This window comes from Schistocerca nitens, chromosome 5 (assembly GCF_023898315.1).
Source record: "Schistocerca nitens isolate TAMUIC-IGC-003100 chromosome 5, iqSchNite1.1, whole genome shotgun sequence".
Lineage (NCBI taxonomy): Eukaryota > Metazoa > Arthropoda > Insecta > Orthoptera > Acrididae > Schistocerca > Schistocerca nitens.
Genome location: NC_064618.1, coordinates 225,518,314 through 225,536,160, shown reverse-complemented (window position 1 = coordinate 225,536,160; position 17,847 = coordinate 225,518,314).

Genomic DNA, 17,847 nt, shown 5'->3' with positions numbered 1-17,847 from the left:
ACGTCCAGCCCCAATCCTGTATCATTTCTGTGACACTCTCTCCCATATTTCGCGATAATACAAAACGTGCCGCCTTTCTTTGAACTTTTTCGATGTACTCCGTCGGTCCTACCTGGTAAGGATCCGACACCGCGCAGTAGTATTCTAAAAGAGGATGGACAGGCGTAGTGTAGGCAGTCGCCAATAAAATGCAGTCTTTGGTCAGTTTTCCTCACAACATTTTCTATGTGTTCCTTCCAATTTAAGTTGCTCGTAATTGTAATACCTAGGTATTTAGTTGAATTTACTGCTTTTAGATTAGACTGATTTATCGTGTAACCGAATTTTAACGAGTTCCTTTTAGCACTCATGTGGATGACTTCACACTTTTCGTTATTTAGGGTCAACTGCCAATTTTCGCAACGTACAGTTTTTTTTCTAAATGGTTTTGAAATTTTTTTATTGTTCTAATAACTTTATTAGTCGATAAACGACAGCATCATCTGCAAACATCCTAAGACGGTTGCTCAGATTGTCTCCCAAATCGTTTGTATAAATACGGAACAACAAAGGGCCTACAACACTACCTTGGGGAACGCCAGAAATCACTTCCGTTTTACTCGATGACTTTTCGTCGATTACTACGAACTGTGACCTCTCTGACAGGATATCACAAATCCAATCACATAACTGAGACGATATTCCTTAATCACGCAATTTCACTACGAGCCGCTTGTGTTGTACAGTGTCAAAAGCCTTCCGGACATCCAGAAATACGGAATCGATCTGAAATCCCTTGTTAATAGCACCCAACACTTCATGTGAATAAAGAGCTAGTTGTGTTTCACAGGAACGATGTTTTCTAAACCCATGTTGACTGTGTGTCAATAGATCGTTTTCTTCGAGTTAATTCATAATGTTCTAACACAATGTATGTTCAAAATCCTGCTGTATATCGACGTTAACGATATGCACCTGTAATTTAGTGGATTACTCCTACCTCCTTTCTTGAATATTGGTGTGACCTGTGCAACTTTCCAGTCTTTGGGCACGGATTTTTCGTCGAACTAACAGTTGTATATGATTGTTAAGTATGGAGCTAACGCATTAGCATACTCTGAAAGGAACCTAATTGGTATACAGTCTAGATCAGAAGACTTGCTTTTATCAAGTGATTTACTTTGTTTCACTTCTCCGAGGCTATTTACTTCTACGTCACTCATGTTGGCAGCTGTTGTTGATTCGAATTCTGGAATATTTATTTCGTCTTCTTTGTGAAGGCTTTTCGGAAGGCTGTGTTTAGTAACTCTGCTTTGGCAGCACTGTCTTCGATAGTATCTCCATTGCTATCGCTTAGATAAGGCATTGATTGTTTCTTGCCGCTAACATACTTCACTTACGACCAGAATCTCTTTGGATTTTCTGCCAAGTTCCGAGACAAAGTTTCGTTGTGGAAGCTGTTATAGGCATCTCGCATTCAAGTCCGCGCTAAATTTCGAGCTTCTGTAAAGGATCGCCAATCTTGGGGCTTTTGCGTCTGTTTAAATTTGGCATGTTTGTTTCGTTGATTCTGCAACAGTGTTCTAGCCCGTTTTGTGTACCAAGGAGGATCAGCTCCGTCGTTTGTTAATTTATTTGTTATAAATCTCTCAATTGCTGCTGATACTATTTCTTTGAATCCAAGCCACATCTGGTCTACACTTATATTATTAATTTGGATTGAGTGGAGATTGTCTCTCAGGAAGGCGTCAAGTGAATTTTTATCCGTTTTTTGAATAGGTATTTTTTTCGCTTATTTTTCGAGGATTTGGGGATTACAATATTCAATCTCGCTACGACAACCCTGTGTTCACTAATCGCTAAATCGGTTTTGATGCTCGTTATTAACTCAGTGTCAGTTAGACCGTCAGCGAGAGCGCATCGCTAGCTCCTGCTACTACTAAGGCGAGTACACCGTTTGCTTCTTACATATTTTACAAACAGCAGCGACTTATTTTCAGTTATCTGTGTAATTACTAGTTTATTTTTGTAATTTCTTGCGTGTTCGAGTGCTTACTAGGTAGAACCTTTTATTTCAATAACAGTGTTTTTGTACTTATTTGCTGCGCTTAGCTTTTAAATAGTTTTTCTGGGAAAACCTAGCGTAGTTTTCGCGTCTCGTATTTCAGTGAGTGTTTCTTGATTATCAGAGTAGCTCATCAGAAGATTATCTTGGGAATTTGTCACCGTATAGAGTAGGGTAAACATAGTCATGTGTAGGGACTGTGGTTGTTGTGAGCGGACGCAAGGAGAATTGGCCACTCTTCGGGGACAGGTGGAGGCTTTGTCTGTTAGGCTCATCGAGCTCGAGGCGCAGGCGTCGGCTCGTAGTGGCGTTGGGGCAACTGTGGTGAGACCTATGCCTACTTCGGTGGCCTTGGAATCACATGGAACCCCTGATGTCGCTGCGTCTTCCGGCAGTGAGCATCTTACCGGTCAGCCATCACTCCAGGGTGAATGGCGGACAGTGGTGGGCTCGCGCGTGCCTGGCCGAAAGGCGAAGGTGGGATCTGGCCGCGTGGCGGCTGCCTTACCCCTTTCCAACAGGTACGGGGTGCTTCCTAGTGGTGATGACATCGTTTCCGAGCCACCACAGGATGCCTCGCCTGTTGGGCCAGTGGCCGATTCTCCGGCAAGGTCCCGACAGTCACAGAGGGCGGGCCTATTAGTTATAGGGAGCTCCAATGTTAGGCGGGTTATGGAGCCCCTCAGGAAAATAGCGGGTAGGTCGGGGAAGAATGCCAGTGTGCACTCGGTGTGCTTGCCGGGGGGTCTCGTCCGTAATGTGGAGGAGGCCCTTCCGGCAGCTATTGAACGCACTGGGTGTGACCGGCTGCAGATAGTAGCACATGTCGGAACGAATGACGCCTGCCGCTTGGGTTCTGAGGCCATCCTTGGTTCCTTCCGGCGGCTGGCTGATTTGGTGAAGACAACCAGCATCGCACGCGGAGTGCAAGCTGAGCTTAATATCTGCAGCATAGTGCCCAGAGTCGATCGCGGTCCTCTGGTTTGGAGCCGTGTGGAGGGTCTAAACCAGAGGCTCAGACGACTCTGCGACTATAATGGTTGCAAATTCATCGACCTCCGTTATTGGGTGGAGAACTGTAGGGCCCCCCTAGACAGGTCAGGCGTGCACTACACACCGGAAGCAGCTACTAGGGTAGCAGAGTACGTGTGGCGTGCACACGGGGGTTTTTTAGGTTAGAGGGACCCCCCCTTGGGCGAAACGATAAAATACCTGACGGCTTACCAGAGAGAACATTATCATCGTTGATAAAGAACGTCCGTCCTCAGAGACCAAAAACAGGAAAAGTTAACGTAATATTGGTAAACTGCAGGAGTATCCAGGGCAAGGTTCCTGAATTAGTATCTCTTATTGAAGGAAATAGTGCGCATATAGTATTAGGAACGGAAAGTTGGTTAAAACCGGAAGTGAACAGTAACGAAATCCTAGACACAGAATGGAATATATACCGCAAGGATAGGATAAACGCCAATGGTGGAGGAGTATTTATAGCAGTAAAGAATTCAATAATATCCAGTGAAGTTATTAGCGAATGCGAATGTGAAATAATCTGGGTTAAGTTAAGTATCAAAGGTGGGTCAGATATGATAGTCGGATGCTTCTATAGGCCACCTGCATCAGCAACCGTAGTAGTTGAGCGCCTCAGAGAGAACCTGCAGAACGTCGTGAAGAAGTTTCGTGATCATACTATTGTAATAGGGGGAGACTTCAATCTACCAGGTATAGAATGGGATAGTCACACAATCAGAACTGGAGCCAGGGACAGAGACTCTTGTGACATTATCCTGACTGCCTTGTCCGAGAATTACTTCGAGCAGATAGTTAGAGAACCAACTCGTGAAGCTAACGTTTTAGACCTCATAGCAACAAATAGACCGGAACTTTTCGACTCCGTGAATGTAGAAGAGGGTATCAGTGATCATAAGTCAGTGGTTGCATCAATGACTACAAGTGTAATAAGAAATGCCAAGAAAGGAAGGAAAATCTATTTGCTTAACAAGAGTGATAGGGCACAAATCGCAGAATATCTGAGTGACCACCATCAAACGTTCATTTCTGAGGAAGAGGATGTGGAACAAAAATGGAAAAAATTCAGAAACATCGTCCAGTACGCCTTAGATAAGTTCGTACCGACTAAGGTCCAAAGCGAGGGGAAAGATCCACCGTGGTATAACAATCATGTACGAAAGGTACTACGGAAACAAAGAAAGCTTCACCATAGGTTTAAGAGTAGTCGAATCATAGCTGATAAGGAAAAGCTGAACGAAGCGAAAAAGAGCGTAAAGAGAGCAATGAGAGAAGCATTCAACGAATTCGAACATAAAACATTGGCAAACAAACTAAACAAGAACCCTAAAAAGTTTTGGTCATATGTAAAATCGGTAAGCGGATCTAAATCCCCTATTCAGTCACTCGTTGACCACGATGGCACCGAAACAGAGGACGACCGAAGAAAGGCAGAAATACTGAATTCAGTGTTCCGAAACTGTTTCACTGCGGAAAATCGTAACACGGTCCCTGACTTCAGCCGTCGCACGGACGCCAAAATGGAAAATATTGAAATAAACGATATCGGAATTGAAAAACAACTGCTATCACTTAGTAGCGGAAAAGCATCCGGACCAGACGAGATACCCTTAAGATTCTACAGTGATTATGCTAAAGAACTTGCCCCCTTTCTATCAGCAATTTATCGTAGATCTCTGGAAGAACGTAAAGTACCTAGCGACTGGAAGAAAGCACAGGTCGTTCCCATTTTCAAGAAGGGTCATAAATCAGATGCGAATAATTATAGGCCTATTTCACTTACGTCAATCTGTTGTAGAATAATGGAACATGTTTTGTGTTCTCGTATTATGACGTTCTTAGATAATACAAATCTCCTTCATCATAACCAACATGGATTCCGCAAACAGAGATCATGTGAAACCCAGCTCGCCCTATTTGCCCAAGAAATTCACAGTGCCGTAGACACTGGCGAGCAGATTGATGCCGTATTCCTGGACTTCAGGAAGGCATTTGATACGGTTCCGCACTTACGTTTAGTGAAAAAAATACGTGCTTACGGAATATCGGACCAGGTTTGTGATTGGATTCAGGATTTCCTAGAAGAAAGAACACAACATGTCATTCTTAACGGTTCAAAATCTGCAGATGTAGAGGTAATTTCGGGAGTACCGCAAGGAAGCGTGATAGGACCTTTATTGTTTACAATATACATAAATGACTTAGTTGACAACATCGGTAGCTCCGTGAGGCTATTTGCAGATGACACGGTTGTCTACAAGAAAGTAGCAACATCAGAAGACTCGTACGTACTCCAGGAAGACCTGCAGAGGATTAATGAATGGTGCGACAGCTGGCAGCTTTCCCTAAATGTAGATAAATGTAATATAATGCGCATACATAGGGGCAGAAATCCATTCCAGTACGATTATGCCATAGGTGGTAAATCATTGGAAGCGGTAACGACCGTAAAATACTTAGGAGTTACTATCCGGAGCGATCTGAAGTGGAATGATCACATAAAACAAATAGTGGGAAAAGCAGGCGCCAGGTTGAGATTCATAGGAAGAATTCTAAGAAAATGTGACTCATCGACGAAAGAAGTAGCTTACAAAACGCTTGTTCGTCCGATTCTTGAGTATTGCTCATCAGTATGGGACCCTTACCAGGTTGGATTAATAGAAGAGATAGACATGATCCAGCGAAAAGCAGCGCGATTCGTCATGGGGACATTTAGTCAGCGCGAGAGCGTTACGGAGATGCTGAACAAGCTCCAGTGGCAGACACTTCAAGAAAGGCGTTACGCAATACGGAGAGGTTTATTATCGAAATTACGAGAGAGCACATTCCGGGAAGAGATGGGCAACATATTACTACCGCCCACATATATCTCGCGTAATGATCACAACGAAAAGATCCGAGAAATTAGAGCAAATACGGAGACTTACAAGCAGTCGTTCTTCCCACGCACAATTCGTGAATGGAACAGGGAAGGGGGGATCAGATAGTGGTACAATAAGTACCCTCCGCCACACACCGTAAGGTGGCTCGCGGAGTATAGATGTAGATGTAGATGTAGATGTATTTGCTGCTAAGAGGTCAAGTGTGTTTTCACAACCGTTTACTATTCGCGTCGGCTCATCAGTCCTTTTGCTGCTGATGATCAGGTTAAAGGGACTGAAATATACCGTAGGGTGATCGTGTCTCCTGTTACCAAGAAAACATAATGGGATGTCTCAGCACAGGGTGATTACGTTGGTGTTTTGTTCAGTCCAGTGACTGATTTTATGTAACTCTCTGTGCTCGCCTTTCCTGTGCAAGCCTCTTCTCTCAACAGCTGTTACAGACCTACATTTATTCTAACCTGCTTTCAGTAGTCAAACACTTGTCTTCCCCTACAATATTTACTTCCCACGTTTCCTTCCATTACCAAATTGACTCTTCCTGGTCGCCTCAATAGATGTCCTATTAACCGATCCCTACTTTTAACCGGGTTGTGGCATAAAGACCTTTTTCGCTAATTTGATGCAATACCGTACCTTTTCATCAGTAACTTGATCCACCGATCTAATCTTCAGCATTCGTCTTGAACACCTATGCTCCTCTTGTCTGTATTGTTTATTGCTTCCGAACATGACTACACCCCGTACAGATACTTCAAGAGGAAACTTTATAACTCTTAGGAGCGGATCACACTGAGGCGATAAGATAGTACGACGCAAAGCAACCTCATCGGCGAATCGCATGGAAACGTAATGGAAGTGAGTTAATTGGTTCACTCTGGGACGACAGCGATATGACTCCGACACGTATCTCTGTCACATTGCCCGGTGCAACAAGGAGCGCTGGTGGCTCTACGCAATTTGCTTGGTACAATACAAGGGGAGGGAAATTTCAAGTCATCAGACGTGCCTCGGAAAAAATTGTTTTTGTGCAAACGAAGCAAAGCTACATCCGTTTCTATAGTAGCACTTCTACTTTACGCGTAAAAAATTAAAAACCATTGTTTTGGAATTCGTAAATGTTCCCTAGTACTGCAATCTCTCTCATTCAATTTTGAGAAAGTAAAATAAATAAATTTATTTTTAATACACTCCTGGAAATGGAAAAAAGAACACATTGACACCGGTGTGTCAGACCCACCATACTTGCTCCGGACACTGCGAGAGGGCTGTACAAGCAATGATCACACGCACGGCACAGCGGACACACCAGGAACCGCGGTGTTGGCCGTCGAATGGCGCTAGCTGCGCAGCATTTGTGCACCGCCGCCGTCAGTGTCAGCCAGTTTGCCGTGGCATACGGAGCTCCATCGCAGTCTTTAACACTGGTAGCATGCCGCGACAGCGTGGACGTGAACCGTATGTGCAGTTGACGGACTTTGAGCGAGGGCGTATAGTGGGCATGCGGGAGGCCGGGTGGACGTACCGCCGAATTGCTCAACACGTGGGGCGTGAGGTCTCCACAGTACATCGATGTTGTCGCCAGTGGTCGGCGGAAGGTGCACGTGCCCGTCGACCTGGGACCGGACCGCAGCGACGCACGGATGCACGCCAAGACCGTAGGATCCTACGCAGTGCCGTAGGGGACCGCACCGCCACTTCCCAGCAAATTAGGGACACTGTTGCTCCTGGGGTATCGGCGAGGACCATTCGCAACCGTCTCCATGAAGCTGGGCTACGGTCCCACACACCGTTAGGCCGTCTTCCGCTCACGCCCCAACATCGTGCAGCCCGCCTCCAGTGGTGTCGCGACAGGCGTGAATGGAGGGACGAATGGAGACGTGTCGTCTTCAGCGATGAGAGTCGCTTCTGCCTTGGTGCCAATGATGGTCGTATGCGTGTTTGGCGCCGTGCAGGTGAGCGCCACAATCAGGACTGCATACGACCGAGGCACACAGGGCCAACACCCGGCATCATGGTGTGGGGAGCGATCTCCTACACTGGCCGTACACCACTGGTGATCGTCGAGGGGACACTGAATAGTGCACGGTACATCCAAACCGTCATCGAACCCATCGATCTACCATTCCTAGACGGCAAGGGAACTTGCTGTTCCAACAGGACAATGCACGTCCGCATGTATCCCGTGCCACCCAACGTGCTCTAGAAGGTGTAAGTCAACTACCCTGGCCAGCAAGATCTCCGGATCTGTCCCCCATTGAGCATGTTTGGGACTGGATGAAGCGTCGTCTCAAGCGGTCTGCACGTCCAGCACGAACGCTGGTCCAACTGAGGCGCCAGGTGGAAATGGCATGGCAAGCCGTTCCACAGGACTACATCCAGCATCTCTACGATCGTCTCCATGGGAGAATAGCAGCCTGCATTGCTGCGAAAGGTGGATATACACTGTACTAGTGCCGACATTGTGCATGCTCTGTTGCCTGTGTCTATGTGCCTGTGGTTCTGTCAGTGTGATCATGTGATGTATCTGACCCCAGGAATGTGTCAATAAAGTTTCCCCTTCCTGGGACAATGAATTCACGGTGTTCTTATATCAATTTCCAGGAGTGTATCTTATAGTCTGATGTAACAGCTTGATAATAAACTGGTTTTCTTGTAGCTATTGTCCAGAGTTATTGTGATACTTCACAAATAAGTAGACAATCAGGCATATTTCGAAAAGTTTGCAGAGAAGGTTGTAGTTGTTCGCCATTTTACGTTTGGTGCGTATTAGATCATACATTGCTACACCCTACATGTTGTTAAAATATCGAAATTGTTTTTAAGTGTGGAATCAGAGCCATATAGCATACCATTCTCGAGAAAATACGTGATATATATTGGAGGTTGTCCGCGACGTGGTTGGCAGCTGAAAACCACGTGCGAGGCTATTGCCACCAGCTATGGCATGCTAAGTGGGCTGCAGAGCTGCCTCGTGTTTCTCTTTTTCGTATGCAGCCGATAGAAGTTGAAGCTCCCCGATTTCAGGAAACTTTGTGACAGGCTTTAAAGAGATCTGAACTCTGACTTCCTGCTACTTTTGAAGTGAGAAGCTGGATGCAGCCGAGAACGACAGATCGGGATTTCCTTATCATCAAAGGCTTCTATTTCTTCAGAGACATTGTCTACCTCTACGTACAGGTCACCAACCACTGCTACGCCATTAATGATGTTTGATCTCTTGAATTCAAGTTGTTGTTGTTGTTGTTGTTGTTGTGGTCTTCAGTCCGAAGAATGGTTTGATGTAGTCGACATGCTACTCTACCTTGTGCGAGCCTCTTCCTCTCCGAATGACTACTGCAATCTACATCTTTCTGAATCTGCTTACTGTATTCATCCATTGCTCTCACCCTAACTTTTTTACCACCCACACATCCCTCCAGTACCAAATTGATGATCCCTTGATGTCTCAGAATGTGTCCTATCAATCGATCCCTTCTTTTGGTCAAGTTGTACGACAAATTCCTTGGCTCCCTAACTCTGTTCAGTATCTCCTTATTAGTTGCGCGCTCGACCCATCTAATCTTCAGCATTCTTTTGTAGCACCAATTTCGAAAGCTTCTGTTCTCTTTTTATCTAAACTGTTTAACGTCCTTGTTTAACTACCATACACTCCAAATATCTTCAGAAAAGACTTAAATTTATATTCGATGTTAACAACTTTTTCTTCCTCAGAAACGGTTTTCTTGCCATTACCCTCTCTACTTCGGTCATCGTCAGTTACTTTGCTGCCCAAATAGTAAAACTCATCTACGAGTTTAAGTGTCTCTTTTCCTAATCTGATTCCCTTGGCATCATCTGATTTAATCCGACTGCATTCCATTATCATTGTTTTGCTTTTGTTTATGTTCATCTTATATCCTCTATTCAAGACACTGTCCATTCCGTTCAATTGCTCTTCAAAGTCCTTTGCTGCCTCCGAAAGAATTACAACAAACCTCAGGGTTTTTATTTCTTCTCCCTTAACTTTAATTCCAACTCCAAATTTTTCTTCGGTTTCCTTTAGTGCTTGTTCAATGTGCACACTGAATAACATCGAGGATAGGCTAGATCCTTGTCTCAATCTCATCTCATCCATTGCATCCCTTTCATGCCCCTCGACCTTTATAACTGTCATCTGGTTTCTGTACAGGTTGTACACAGCATTTCACTCCCTGTATTTTATCGATGCCACCTTCAAAATTTCAAAGGGAATTCAAGAAGGAAGTCGAAAACATGTGTTCTGCTTTGTCACAGTAGCGGCTACTAGTTGGTCCACAAAGTGGAGACTGGACCCATTCTGCAGAATTTGTGAAACTTTTGTTCGTTTTGGGAGAGCTCACAAGAAACCACAGCTAATCTGTGCGTTGTAGAGGTGCACAGACTACTTTTTACCTTTTACAGTTTTTTGAGCTTTAAATAATAATAAACCACAATAATGTCCTCTTATAAGAGCTCATGATTACAACTGAAGCCGAAAAAGAAACTTGATTCGTGTTGCTTTGTTGCTTGTCGTATGGCGAGTCGCAGCGCGTTTCGCATCGCATACCGTATCAACCTAATGGCAACACGAGTGTTGCAGCGATAAATGTAGCTTCGCCCTACCTTTACTGCAACGTGTCGTATCTTCTCACACCCAGACCTTCAAGTGTCAGACAGTCAGATCGATTCCAAACGTTGTATGTCGGCAAAGCCTCAACAAAAGCTCCAACATAGTGTGTGCTGTGTGTCGTCGTCAAGGAGAACGTCCGTAAACGGTAGGTAATAGGCAACAGATGACCTGCGAAGCACAGGAAGCATAGCTGTGAGCGCCGGTGTTACAGAGCTCCTGTGGGCAGGCGGAACAGCGTTAGATTGCCGTACCAAAGGTCTCAGATTCGAGGTCTGCTGTTATCATTTTTTGTACTGTAATACATGTAAAACTGTTACGTTGGACAATGTGTTCGTGGAATGTAAAAGGACTGTTCGGAGTTTATAGCAATGTTCTATTGGCAGTTCCCTTTCGCTTCGTTTATTTGAATGTAGCAAACCTACATTCATGCTCATAAATTAAGAACAATGCTGATACATGGTGAAACAACGCTCTGGTGTGCGGTTTTCGGGTGTAAATCACCTCGGGGTATGACCATGCGGTGCATTTGACCTGCGGTCCTCGCACGGTGGCGCCGGCAGCAGTCCATATAAAATGGTTCAAATGGCTCGGAGCACTATGGGACTTAACATCTATGGCCACCAGTCGCCTAGAACTTAGAACTACGTAAACCCAACTAACCTAAGGACATCACACAACACCCAGTCATCACGAGGCAGAGAAAATCCCTGACCCCACCGGGAATCGAACCCGGGAACCCGGGCGTGGGAAGCGAGAACGCTACCGCACGATCACGAGCTGCGGACTCAGTCCACATACGCAGAGGTCTGTTGGTGCATGTCAGAACACGGTGTAGCGAGTAAGTGCGCAGAGGTTTTCAGACGTGCTAGTGGTGACTGCGTGTTGAAAATGGCTCAAAGAACACGTATTAATGACGTTATGAAGGATAGAATACTAGGGCGACTGCAGGCTGGACAAACACAGCAGGTCGTAGCACAGGCCCTCCGTGTGCCACAAAGTGTGATCTCACGATTATGGCAACGATTCCAGCAGACAGCAAACGTGTCCAGGCGCTACAGTACGGGACGTCCACAGTGTACAACACCACAAGAAGATCGATATCTCACCATCAGTGCCCACAGACGGCCACGGAATACTGCAGGTAACCTTGCTCGTGACCTTACCGCAGCCACTGGAACAGCTGTCTCCAGACACACAGTCTACAGACGACTGAACAGACATGGTTTATTCGCCCGGAGACCTGCAAGGTGCATTCCACTGACCCCTGGTCACAGGAGAGCCCGTAAAGCCTGGTGTCAAGAACACAATACATGGTCACTGGAACAGTGGTCCCAGGTTATGTTCACGGACCAGTCCAGGTATAGTCTGAATAGTGATTCTCGCCGGGTTTTCATCTGGCGAGAGCCAGGAACCAGATACCAACCCCTTAATGTCCTTGAATGGGACCTGTATGGAGGTCGTGGGGTGGGATTATGATTGGTCACGTACACCCCTACATGTCTTTGACAGAGGAACTGTAACAGGTCAGGTGTATCGGGACGTCATTTTGCACCCCCTTTTCGGGGGTGCAGTGGATCCCACCTTCCTCCTGATGGATGATAACGCAAGGTCCCACCGAGCTGCCATCGTGGAGGAGTTCCTTAAGATATCAGGCGAATGGAGTGGCCTGCCTGCTCTCCAGACCTGAAGTCCATCGAGCACGTCTGGGATGCTCTCGGTCGAAGTATCGCTGCACTTCTTCAAACCCCTACGACACTTGAGGAGCTCCTACAGGCACTGGTGCAAGAATGGGAGACTATACCCCAGCAGCTGCTCGACCACTTGATCCAGAGTACGCCAACCCGTTGTGCGGCCTGTGTAAGTGTACATGGTGACCACATCCCATATTGATGTCGGGGTACATGCGCAGGAAACAGTGGCGTTTTGTATCACATGTGTTTCGGGACGGTTTCCTCAATTTATCACCAATACCGTGGACATACAGATCAGTGTCGTGTGCCTATGCTATCAGCGCCAGTTTTGTGTAGTGCTACGTTGTGTGGCACCACGTTCTGCAACTATCCTTAATTTATGAGCATGAGTGTATATAGTACATTCACAGTCTAAGGCAACAGTCGCGACACTCCGTCTCGTTTTTGTTAGTCTTAGCGATAGCGGCGCCCCAAGCCGCCAGCAAGCGACACTTCTGCATACATATCGAATGAGTATGGATACTAACGTTTATATTGATTTGTAACATATTTTTTACAATAGGGAGAGTATGTAGAGCCATAAAAATCGACAATAACTGAAAAAATACACCCCACTTGTGATTATTCAGTTTCCTAATGAACCTGGGATATACGAAACGGTTCATTACAGAGCAGTCCATTTACGATTCTCTTGTAAAGAAACAGACATTTAATGAATAGTGTCGTTTTTCTTTAATAACAAAAAATTTGTAGCAAACTCCAGAAGACCCGACCTTTTATAGAAAGACGTCGTATATCTGTTCAACAAAGCAGAGGTTTTTTCGCTACACTTTCAGCTAAATAAATGAATGTGGAACGTAGGAAGCATTTAGGGAATGTAATAGCTACGTTATTTAACCTATCAAACAAGTCACCACAACTGTAGTCCAAGGGAAAACCACACAGACGTGATAATATTTTGTCAAACGCAATAAAAGTGTTTCCCAACACAGGAGAAACCAATTTCACACTTGTTGCTAAATCTGAGATACAAAGGCAAGAATCTTCAACACATTCTCTTTCGAAGCAAAAGTAATTACATTTACAAAAATATTCGTGTACTAGAAAGTCGAGAGAAGCGTAACGCGAATCGTTGGACTGCATAAAAAATATTTAAGTGCCAAGGAAAATACTTATGATTATAACAACAGAGATCGTCAGAAATATATGTTTTCATACGTGAAATGTGTTTATAGCCTCTTGGTTCCAGCGAAACAGCGGCAAACATACAAATGTTCATCCATGTGCTGCAGCTTATGTCACTGAATCAGTGTGATTCGGCTGTTTTTACATGCATTACACGATAATTCATGTCTCTTGGTAATTTACTAACGCATGGAACAGAATAATATAACCACTACTCCATTAATTAAATAGAAAATAATTAAAAACAAACATTATCCATTCGATGCAATTGACACTCTGCTTTCTCACCGCTTGGAGCGCTAGTGTCGCGACTGTAGTTATTTAGACTATGGTACATTTGTAGTTTCACAGCATAAACTCGAACAATTGGAACAGAAGAAGACAGAAACAGTCGCATCACACGTGCGGAAGTATTAATAGTAATAATAATATCAATAGCCGGCCGGTGTGACCGAGCGGTTCTAGGCGCTACAGTCTGGAACCACGTGACCGCTACGGTCGCAGGTTCGAATCCTGCCTCGGGCATGGATGTATGTGATGTCCTTAGGTTAGTTAGGTTTAAGTAGTTCTAAGTTCTATGGGACTGATGACCTCAGAAGTTAAGTCCCACAGTGCTCAGAGCCATTTGAATATCAGTAATAATAGAATGCTAGATGGCAGCACCGTCGTCCATCTATCAACTCCGAACAATCATTTCACACGTCAGGAACATTTTGTCCCATATAACAATTTCACACGTACTAACGTAGAAATATTAGCATGACCAGGGCTCGAAGCTGAGACTCTTCTTACTTACGCCCTACCGACTTCCCCGCGGGAGCTCCACACGACAGATGCTCAATCTTATGCTCTTCCTGGTCCGTACATCATGTAGTTCTTATTATTTATCGTTTACGTATGTTCGCCTGGACGACAGCGCATAGCAAAAACTATACCGGTGTTTTGGTTGATACGTTACCAACGTCTGGTACCGGTCTGACTGTCTGACATCTGGAGGTTTGGGTGTCAGTGTGAACCGAACATTAAATGTATACGCTGTGTTAACAAATTTCTCTTTTTCGGAAACGTTTTTCTTGGTGTCAATAGTCTGTAATTCGTATCTTCTGTATTACCGCAATCGTCAGTTACTTCGTTGCCCATATAGCAGCAAATGTTGGAACTTAAAAAAGCTCCCTAACTGTTCCTTGAATAAAATACAATTACATCTAGCTCTATACTCCGCAGGCCTACTTATGTTGTGTGGCTTAGAGTACTTTGCGTACCAGTGTCGCTTCCCTCTTTTCCTATTCCAGTCGCGTATGGTTCGTGGGAGAAACTTGCTTGTGAGCCACCGTGTGAACTCGAATCTCTCTAATTTGGTCTTCGTGTTCTTTTCGCGAGATATACGTAGCGGGAAGTAATATATTAGTTGACTCTTCTAGGAACGCACGGTCTCTGTACTTTTAACAGTAGACCACAATGTGATGCAGAAGTCGCTGGAGTTGGCTGAGCATCTCCACGACTCTTTCGCTCTTGCTAAACGCGAAACGTGTTGCTGTTCTCTGGATCTTCTCTGTTAATCCTACCTGGTACGGATCCCAGACTGACGAGCCGTATTCATCTATTGGTCGAACAAGGGTTTTGTAAGTTACCTCCTTTGTGGGTGGACTACGTGACCTGACGATTCTTCCAAAGAATTTGTCTGGCATATTCCTTATTCACGATTAATTTTATGTGGTCCATCCACTTCAGTTCGTTCCATACGCATACTCCTAGATATTTTATGGATGTGACTGCTTCCAGAGATTTCTCTCGAATTTTGTCATCATACAATGAAGTGTCTGTCTATGTATTCGCACTATGTTACATTGTTTGTGTTGAGGGTCAATTGCCACTTCTTGCACCAAGCAACGATGCTCTGCAAGTCTTCCAGCACTTCGCTATAATTTTCTAGCCTCGCGACTTCTCCATACACAAAAGCATAGCGCGACCGCTACGGTCGCAGGTTCGAATCCTGCCTCGGGCATGGACGTATGTGGTGTCCTTGGGTTAGGTAGGTTTAAGTAGTTCTAAGTTCTAGGGGACTGATGACCTCAGAAGTTAAGTCACATAGTGCTCAGAGCCATTTGAACCATTTTGAACAAAAGCATAAACCGCGAAAAGCCACGAAACTACCAACGTCATCTCTCTCTCTGTCTGTCTGTCTCTCCCTCCCTCCCTCCCTCCCTCCCACCCAACCTCGAGTGTCTTCTGATTGGTTTGATGCAGCCTACCATGAATTCCTCTCCTGTGCCAACCTCTTCATCTCACTTGCGACCTACGTCCTCAGTTAATTGCAGGATGTATTCCAGTCTCTGTCTTCCTCTATTACCCACTACATCTCCCTCTAGTAGCATCGAAGTTATTTCCTGATGTATTAACAGATGTCCTGCCATTCTGTCCCTTCTTCTTGAGAGTGTTTTCCATACATTTCCTTCCTCGCTGATTATGACGAGAACCTCCTCATTCTTTACATTATCGTCTGTAGCGCCACGTCTTAAATGCTTCGATTCTCTTCTATTCCGCTCTTCCACAGTCCATGTTTCACTATCATACAATTCTGTGCTTCAGACGTACATTCTCAGAATTTTTTCCTCAAATGGAGGTCTATGTTTGATGCTAGTACAGTTCTCTTGGCCAAGAATGCCGTTTTTGCAGTGCTATTCTGCTTTTTGTGTCCTTCTTGCTCCATCCGTCACGCGTCATTTTGCTGCCTAGTTAGCAGAATTCCTTAACTTCATCTATTATGTCATCACCAAAACTGATGTTAAGTTTCTCGCTGTTCTCGTTTTTGCTACTTCCCAATACTTTCATCTTCCTTCAGTTTACTGTCAATCCATATTCTGCACTCATTAAAGTGTTCATTCCACTCAGCAGATTCTGTAATTCTTCTTCACTTTCACTGAGGATAGTAATGTCACCAGCGAATATTATCATTGATACCCTTTCCTCTTGAATTTTAATTCCAGTCTTGAACTTTGAGAGAAGACGAGTCACTCTCTCACTATTCTCCATATTCAAGAGTACAGTTTTTGTTTTGTGTTGATTTTTCACCCACGACATCGTGTTTGTGACACAAGAATTTATCAGCATAAGCAGGTATTGATGAAAGCGTGTACATTGTTAAAAAAAATGGTTCAAATGGCTCTGAGCACTATGGGACTCAACTGCTGAGGTTATTAGTCCCCTAGAACTTAGAATTAGTTAAACCTAACTAACCTAAGGACATCACAAACATCCATGCCCGAGGCAGGATTCGAACCTGCGACCGTAGCGGTCTTGCGGTTCCAGACTGCAGCGCCTTTAACCGCACGGCCACTTCGGCCGGCTCATTGTTAAAGCCTGTGTGATCTTAATGGTGGCAATCTTATTCGTGACAGGTCTGCCGTTCTAACGTTAGATCTCGTGTGCACTGCCAAATAAGTGAGTCAAATTGGTCCATGGTATGAACGGCGAACGGGAGTTCACACGCTGGAATCTGCGAGGTTTCAGCGCTCCGTTAGAGAATAATTGCAATCCGTCTAACTGATCACCAGCCGCGACTTTGCATATTTCGTGTCTGGGATAGGGTTATTCAGGCGTCGCACATCCCTGCTCTGCAGACTCTTGAACCATGACCGTCATCTGAGACAGCGCCGCACATGGAGATTAGGGGTACCGTATTGCTGCTCCGGCTTGTTAGGGCAAACTAGATCACAATCATGCCACTTGTCAGCAGCACCAACGTACTATAACTTCTGTGTAAAATAAACCCCTCAAGGTCTATTCAGTGTTATATAATTTCAGATTGCGTTATCCTTATTTTGAGCTAGAGTAAGTAGTTTAGTCAGACAAACCACTGTCTTTGCCAACCAGCCACCACACAGGGTTGTTAATAGTTCGTCGCGTATTTGTACTGCCATCGGATCATGTTTTTTTGTGTTCACTCTTACCATGTGTTATGTCCATTTTTTAATTAATAAACTTGTGCCATTAGTTTTATAAAAGATCAATCCTGTGTTGATTAACAATTGACAAAAATAATGAGAGGGCCACCATTTCATTTAATTCGACATTAAAGTACATTTAGATTCTGATAACTGTGATAACCTCAAATGTAGTCTGTCAACATCAAACACAAGTAAAGGGAAAAATCAGTTTAGCAGACGCATGGGGCAGGTAATAAAGTGGAAGATTTACTAGTTTAAGTGATTGCTGTCAGGGGAATAATTCAGAGACGTTGTCTCACCTTCCAAAACATACCACTAGCCCAGTCTTTTCTACTAGACCATTTATATACATTGTGAAAAGTAAATGCCGGTCGCTGTGGCCGAGCGGTTCTAGGCACTACGGCCTGGAACAGCGCGACCGCTACGGTCGCAGGTTCGAATT